General features: G+C 36.7%; 1 long non-coding RNA gene across 1 annotated transcript; it reads left to right on the forward strand.

Moving 5' to 3' along the window:
• The first annotated feature begins 5,491 nt into the window (after nt 1-5,491).
• LOC141834364 (uncharacterized) lies at nt 5,492-6,839 on the forward strand. The gene is made up of 3 exons (XR_012602322.1): nt 5,492-5,768; nt 6,456-6,568; nt 6,723-6,839. It is a non-coding gene; the product is annotated as an uncharacterized LOC141834364 (long non-coding RNA).
• Nucleotides 6,840-8,118: the final 1,279 nt, after the last annotated feature.

Consider the following 8,118-nt stretch of genomic DNA (forward strand, 5'->3'; position numbering starts at 1 on the left):
TGTAACGCCCGCCCTTAGATGGGGTGACGGACGCTACATTTTTCTTTTACTTTCATACAATTATACATATGAAACACAAAGAATGCAGCGGAAATTAACATTTTCATACATGGTAGTGATGTGTTCATATGCGATTGGAAAACTTAGTTCAAGCATGTCTGGGTATCTAGTTCTAACTAAATGAAACATAACATATCATTTTTAACTAAAAACATACTCAACATGCAGAGTTAGACTAAGCATCCATAACATAGAGTAAATCCAATATCCCAAAAAGGTGAAATATAAAACATGCAAATGCTAAGTTCAGAATCTAGAATGGTAATAGGATCGTTCTCTGCCAAGTCACTGCCACACACACACTTGCCCTTCCTGCTGCTTCCCATTCCTTAGTAACCTTTAGTTTGATCTACAACATAAGAAGAAAACTATAAGCATGAGGCTTAGTAAGGTCCTTTCCTACTCACCAAAAACCAATCGTCACTTCAAGCATAACATGTATATCATCTAAAACACATGAGCATGGAAACACATGATCATTTGCATAAAACACATAAACATACTTTCATCTTAACATTAAAATCATATGCATACTAAATGATGAGAATGCCTTTTAAAAACTTATTATCATAATAGATAAACATAATCATCATCATCATTATTTGGGGTCCCCGGCTTGTACCCATTTATTAATTGCGCGCCTTCCTTCAAGTAGGTACGAGATAGCTAGTCTCGACCACTTGGTAACTAGGTCTTCTCTAATGTCCTTCAACCTAGAGGCGTTCTTAAGGTGCCCATCCCTTGGACCCCTTTCAGATCCGGTACAAGCCATGTATAAAGTAAAATAACATACAAGATTTCCTTTCTTTTCATAGTGAATGTTCTCTAAACATTCCATTATTCATAAGTCATGCATAGCTTCGATATGCCTTCAGGCATAAGTATCAACATGATTCTTGGAGCATGACACAACATAAAACATAATCTTAACACATATAACATGGAATGGAGTAAATCATAACATCATAAAGAAAATACATAACATGCCAACTTATCACTTCATGGATCATAAACATCCCTTATTCATTTTAATCTAAGAGTAAGTCACTTTGGGTTTTTACCCTTTTTCTAACCTTGACCCTAACATGGCCGAAACCTCATGGTCCCATTCCTAGCATAAAAATTTACCTAAAACTCATACAACTAGCATACAATGCATACACTTTCATAAGAAATCATTAACCACAAGAATTGGTAGTTTGACCTAACTCAAACCCTAGTTTTGGGTAGGGACCGAAACATGCATGGGTTCCATTTAGGGCATAAAATTTCATACAACTTGTACTTAACTCAATTTAAAGCATAACCAAACATGGATGATCATAATTGAAACCCTAATTCAAAACTAACCCTAATTTCTTAGATCATGGCCGAAACTTCATGGGTTCCTTTAAGGGTCTTGGCTAAAACATGAAACCCTAATTTCATCATGATAGATCATCAAGTAACATTTGAAGTCATTTGTTAGGTTTAAACGCAAACATAAACCAATTATCTATGTTGGCCGAAACCTACAAGCATGGTTTCTTCATGATTTTCCAACCACATCACACAAGTAAACATAGATTTCGTCAATACCATAGTTAGAGCTATTATGTTGCAGGTGAGGGGAGTCTTACCTTTGATGCTAGGTTTCCCAAAATGACTAGGTGCCCTAGAATAAAAGATGGAATCTCTTGCCTTAAGAACCACCTTTGTTCCTCTTTGCTTCCCCTAGAATCCTCAAGCCTTCACTAGATCTCCTTGTGAGCCTTGATGATGGAGAGAAGCCCTAAATGGGTTTCGGCAATGGGAGAAAAAGGAAGAGGAGGTTTCGGTGGAGAAGAGAAAGAAGGAAATGAGAAGTTTCAATTACTTATAGTGAATGAAGGGTTATGTGTCTCTTCACCTTCCATGGTGTCTCTTCATGTGCCCTACACATAACTATAATTTCCCTTATCCTTCTAATAGCACACCCTTGCTAGGGCTCATGGTTACCTCATGCATTCCTAAAGCTTGCCACTACCTAAGGTCCAAGGTTCAATCCTTGGCACCCACATTTTTCTTTCTCTTTTCTTTTATTTTTGGCCAAGCCCACATAAGGTAGAGCCCATGAAGAGTTATGCTATTCTTTTTAATCACATGGAGCCCATTAGGTTTTAGAATAAAATGCTACTAGTGATCAATTAAAGATTTTGTTACCATTAAGGCCCATGTAAGGCCCATTAGTACTTACACTAATATTTTCATAGCCTAAGCTATCATTCATGTAGACATGTTCAATATTAAGGAATATTGAAAGGATTTTGCGGGTGTTACAATTAAAAGGTCTCTTGGTCATTTTACCTTCCAAGCAAGACTCGCAGGTTGAAAAATTTTCCACCACCAATGAACCCAGAGGTCCATCAGTTATTAACCTTTGAATCCTACTCAAGTTAATATGACCTAACCTTAGGTGCCAAAGATACGTTTGGTTCATTTTCGAAGGTTCCTTTCTCTTATTAGAGTTAGAAGATGTGTTATTAAATTCCTTTTGTTGCATCATGAGAGTTATCAGATTTAGAGTGTACAAATTGCCAACCAATGTACTAGGACAAATATTAACCCTATTTTTCTTGATAATAACTTTGTCATCAAAAGAAATAGAATATCTATCCATAAATTATTTTAGAAACTGAAATTAAATTCTTTCTAAAGCATGGTACATACAAACAATTTCTCAAAATCTAAATTCTATTTCTATCCAAAGATAAATAGACATCTCCCACTGTAACAACTGCCACCTTCGTAGCATTGCCCATGTAGACGGTGATCTCCCCTTCACGTAGTCGTCGGGTTTCCTGGAACCCCTATAAAAAATTGCAGACATGATTAGTGGCTCCCGTATCTACACACCAGGTACCGGTAGATAACACCACTAAGCATACTTCAACTACTAATGAATAAGATATAACTCTATTATTCTTGTATTCTATGAGGATAGTCTACCTTCCTATGTCTAGACTGCTTTTTCATGTCCTCCTGCCTAGCAGCCCGATTCTTGTGTTCGAAGAGTTTCTTGAGATTGAGCATTATGTCATAGGCAGTAGGCATGACCTGATGCTGATGTTATAGCACATTTGACATAGAAGCCAAAATATAACACCGCGCCATCTCATCTGCCTTGACCCATTTCCTATGTCTCTCTATCTCCTCTTCACTAGAATCTTTGTCAGGCACGCTAGGATAGATCTAAAAAAGTACGAATTTGTACTCTTCAGCAGTCAAGACTATGTCCAAGTTACATTTTCAATCTATATAGTTAGGACCAGTGAGTCTATTTTCCTTAAGTATGACTGACAGTGGGTTGAAGTCTATTCTAGAAACAAAGTCAAAACTTTAGAATTCAAAATTATATTGATTTCCTCAAACAATATAATTTAAATTCACCAACACCTCAAACACCAGGAATTTCGTATGCCACGATCGTGTGGACGTATACGAATTCAAGCATTTGTAAGAGGAGGGTTTTTACCCATTAATTTTATTATCTTGTCAACCTAACTTTATGACAAATAAAATTAATAGTTGGTATGACTTCAGTCACACAAATAATAGCAGTGACTCTGATGGGGAGGATACTATTAATTGTGCCTAAGTGTTCACCATTACTTGATACTAAGTCCATTATTTAGGGTTGTATGCCACGATCGTGTGGACGTATACACTCCTAAAAAATTTCTATAACCATCCTTAAAGGAAGTTTGTTCTAGTGATCCGCAATCAAACTCATCCAATGGGGAGGAAGGCACTATAGCCAACGCGCAAGTTTGATGCATCACTTACAAACTAGTAATGGAGACCACAAGAATATATAATTTCCTCTCCCACTTAGTTATTTAATACGAGGAATTTTAATTATATTTTCATATATAATAATTCAAAAATTAGTTTCCAGGCTGTGGCGAGGCAATGGCCTTCTTCCCCAAAAGGCGCAGAGGCCTTATGGGTTATTGGAGCAACAACCACTTTCTTAAACAAAACTAATTTAAGAATTAATTAAATTATGCATATATCATTTATACCAGGCATTACCTAGTGTTACCTAAGCGGCCCCACGGAAATTCCTTGTACAAAAATTTTGTACAAAGAATGAAACTTTCCAAGCGGCCCCACGGATCGCTGGCCACTTGTTTTTGTTTTTCAGGTTACATACGAAGGAAAAACTTGACTAAAGAAAATTACAGCGGAGTAATTTTAGTCGTACTGTTCACCATTGGATTATGTGGATGAAGTTGATCCTGAAGACCTCTTGATCTTCTGTCGTATTCCTCTTGCCCTCTTGGACGTCGTGTGGGCGATGATCTACCAAGAGTTTATCCACTCGTGAAGACCTTTTCCTCTTCCTCTTGCTCTTCTTCTCTTCCTTCTCTTCCTTATCTTCCTTATATTCCTTTCTTCCTTTTCTTTTGGCCGCCGGCCCTAGCACAAGGGGGAGGATTGGTTGAGCTGGCCCTAGCACTTGAGAAGGAAGAATAATGGGCATCGGCCCTAGGAGAAGGAGGAGGAGGGATGGGTGGTGGCGCCGGCTTTAGGAGAAGGAGGGAGGCTAGGGTTTTCCTCCTTCAATAATGAATTCTTTCCCCCTTGCAAAAGTCCTCCTTTTATAGCCTAGCCACCTTAAAAAAATTTAGAAAGATTCCAACAATTTTTTCTTATCTAGATTTCCATAGAAAAAATCCAATAGAATCTATAAGAAAATTTTATTAAAAACAATCCAATAAACTTATCTTATCTAGATTTATAAGGAATAAATCTCTTGATAAGATTTTATTTGTTTCTTTATAAATTTTTTCTTTAAGAAAAATTTATTAGAAACTATCCAATAAACTTATCTTATTTAGATTTATAAGGAATAAATCTCTTGATAAGATTTTATTAGTTTCTTTATAAATTTTCTTTTTAAGAAAAATTTATTAGAAACTATCCAATAAACTTATCTTATCTAGATTTATAAGGAATAAATCTCTTGATAAGATTTTATTAGTTTCTTTATAAATTTTCTTTGTTTAAATTTTGTCTTTATCTTAATACACTACAACAAATTTGACTTTCCACAGCACGTCATCAACAGCGCACAATTATAGTATGCTGTTAATAATAGTTTTAACAGCGCGCCTAATCAAGTACGCTGCGGATAAGATTTCATATTTTACAATTAACAGCGCACAAATAACTATGCGCTGCGAATGCCTTTTTTTACAGTGTGCAAAAATTATACGCTGTAAATATTAAATAATATTTATAGATATTTACAACGCGCATGAATATACGCTGTTAAAAAAAGTTAAAAAAATATATACACTGTTAAAAGACTTTAAAAGGGATAAAATAAATAAAAAAAGCTATTTTAATTTCACCGCTCGGTTAGGTTTCCTCGCCCGCACGCGCTCGCTCTGTTTCCTCGCGCCCGCTCGCCTCCTCTCCACCGTCGCGAGCCTGGCCCGTTCGTCTCCACCATCGGCTTCTCCTCCGTCCATCGCGAGGCACTCGGCTAGCTTCTCCTACGTCGGCTAGGTTTCCCTCCACCGTCGTGCGGCTAGGTTTCCTCTCCACCATCGCGTCTCCACCGTTGCTCGTGTCTCCACCGTCGTGCGGCTAGGTTTCCTCTCCATCGTCGCGTCTCCACCGTTGCTCGCGTCTCCACCGTCGCGAGCTTCTCCTTCTCTGTTCCTCTCCACCGTCGCTAGGTTATACTCTATTTATGGATTCTGAGTTTTGATTTCTGATTTTAGGGTTCTAGTGTTTTGATTTCTTATTTTGGATTGTTCAGCTAGGTTTTTTATTTCTGATTTATGCATTTGCTGATTGTTCTTCACCGTTTCTGATTTGCTGTTTATATGCTAGGTTTCTGATTTATGCTAGGTTTCTGATTTCTGATCTATGCCATGATCAGACTATCCTCTTTCTTGAATTTATGCATTTGCTGTTTATATGTGGGATCTAGCTCACTTTATCTTTAATTCCTTGAATTATTGCAATTCGCTTATACAAGATCCCTTGTAATTGATACATTGTGTGCATGGGTGCTGAGGTGTTTATTGTTAGTAGCAATGGGAGAAGGCGACCATTTAAGTAAGCAAGGTGGACAAGTGGATTTTGAAATGGAAAAAAATTAGGTTTGGATACCACTTGTTGTAACATTGGGTAAGTTTGTGTGCTACAATCAATGATCTCACAGTTTGCATTACCAGTTGATCTCTCTAGAAAGAGGAGAAAATGTGAGAACACAATTTTATTGCTTGAAACTAATTTGTAGAATGTTTAACTATTCTTACCAGTTGATCATGGTGTATGTACCCTTATCCAAATTCATCAGATATCTTGCTACTTTGATAACAAAGATCTGCATCTAACTTCTGTAATAATATAAGCAGGTATCTTCTGACGTTGTAGGGAATCTCAAAGATAAAAGCGACCTTATAACTCTAGATATATGCACTTCTCTTCTGCCACTTCTCACCAGCCTTCTTGAAAGCAAGATGGATAGGTATGGTTTCAGTAGTTCCTGCAGACTGTGTTATCTTATTTTGCATAATATCTTGACATTATGCCGTATTTGCATTTTTTTGTAATTATCAAACTGATGTTAGTTCTTTACTATCATCAAAAAACTGATGTTTTTTGCAAATATCTTGACATAGGTATGGTTTTTTTGCATTATGCTGTTGAAGCTGGTTAGGATCTTTGGTCCTGTAATCTCTTCAACTTTGTTGGCGGGCCCATCTCCTGTAATCGCTCAAACTAGCTATCAAAATGCCAAGTATTGCAATGGCTCTTTAGTGATTCTCAATTACACATACAAACACAACCATTGCAGCGGAAATTAAAGCCTTCTTACATGGGAATAGTGTGTTCATATGTGATTGTTAACTTAGTTCGAGCATGTATGGGTATCTAGTTTTAACCAAATGAAACATAACACATTATTTTAAACTAAGAAGCCCTACTCAACATGCAAGATTAACTAAGCGATCCATAACATAGAGTAATTCCAATATCCCAAAAAGAAACATAAAGCATGCATATGCTAAGTTCAGGATTTAGTATGGAATAGGATCGTCTCTGCCAAGTCACTACCACACACACATTTGCCCTTCCTGCTGCTTCCCATTCCTTAGTAACCTTTAGTTTGATCTGCAATATAAGAAAGTAAGACTATAAGCACGAGGCTTAGTAAGCTCCTTTCCTACTCACAAAATCCAAACCGTCATCAAAGGCATACATCCATATATCATCAAGTAAGCACATAAATTACATAACATTCATTTTGCATATAATAAACACATGTTAAGTAAACACATGTTCATTTGCATAAAACACATAACATACTTGCATCTTGACATTTAAAAACATATGCATATTAAATGATGAGGATGCCTTTTCAAAACTTATTATCATAATAGATAAAAATAATCATCATCATCGTTTGGGGATCCCTGGCTTGTACCCATTCATTCATTCATTGCGCGCCTAGTACGAGATAGCTAGTCTCGACTAGTAACTAGGCATACTATCCTTCAACCTAGGGGCGTTTCTAAGGAGCCCATCCCTACTAGGCATACTATCCTTCAACCTAGCTTTACCCCTTCACGTCCCACGTCCTTCAGGGTTCGGTACAAGCCATGCATTAAAATAAAATAGTATACATGATTTCCTTTCTTTTCATAGTGAATGTTCTCTAAACATTCCATCATTCATAAATCATGCTTAGCATTCTTTTCATTTCTTTTTCATATAGCATGTCACTAGGTCTACTATCCTTCAACCTAGCTAGGTCTACTATCCTTCAACCTAGCATGTTACATGCTTCCTTTTCATTTCATCATGAATGTTCCTTTACATTTTCTTATCATAGCATAATGAACATTCATGTATCATTTCTATTTCATTTCATATGGCATTAAACCTCACATCATAGTCTTATTAGCTAAATCCACTTTCTCTAGGGTTAGCCAAATCCTTATAGGGTTATTTAAGCTCTTAGCTTAAATCATAAGCCGTCCTACATCATCTTACCATAATACATCATTAACTAGG

The sequence above is a fragment of the Curcuma longa genome, chromosome 9 (assembly GCF_044706935.1).
Source record: "Curcuma longa cultivar G26 ecotype Majalengka, Jawa Barat chromosome 9, ITB_CL_G26_1.1, whole genome shotgun sequence".
NCBI lineage: Eukaryota > Viridiplantae > Streptophyta > Magnoliopsida > Zingiberales > Zingiberaceae > Curcuma > Curcuma longa.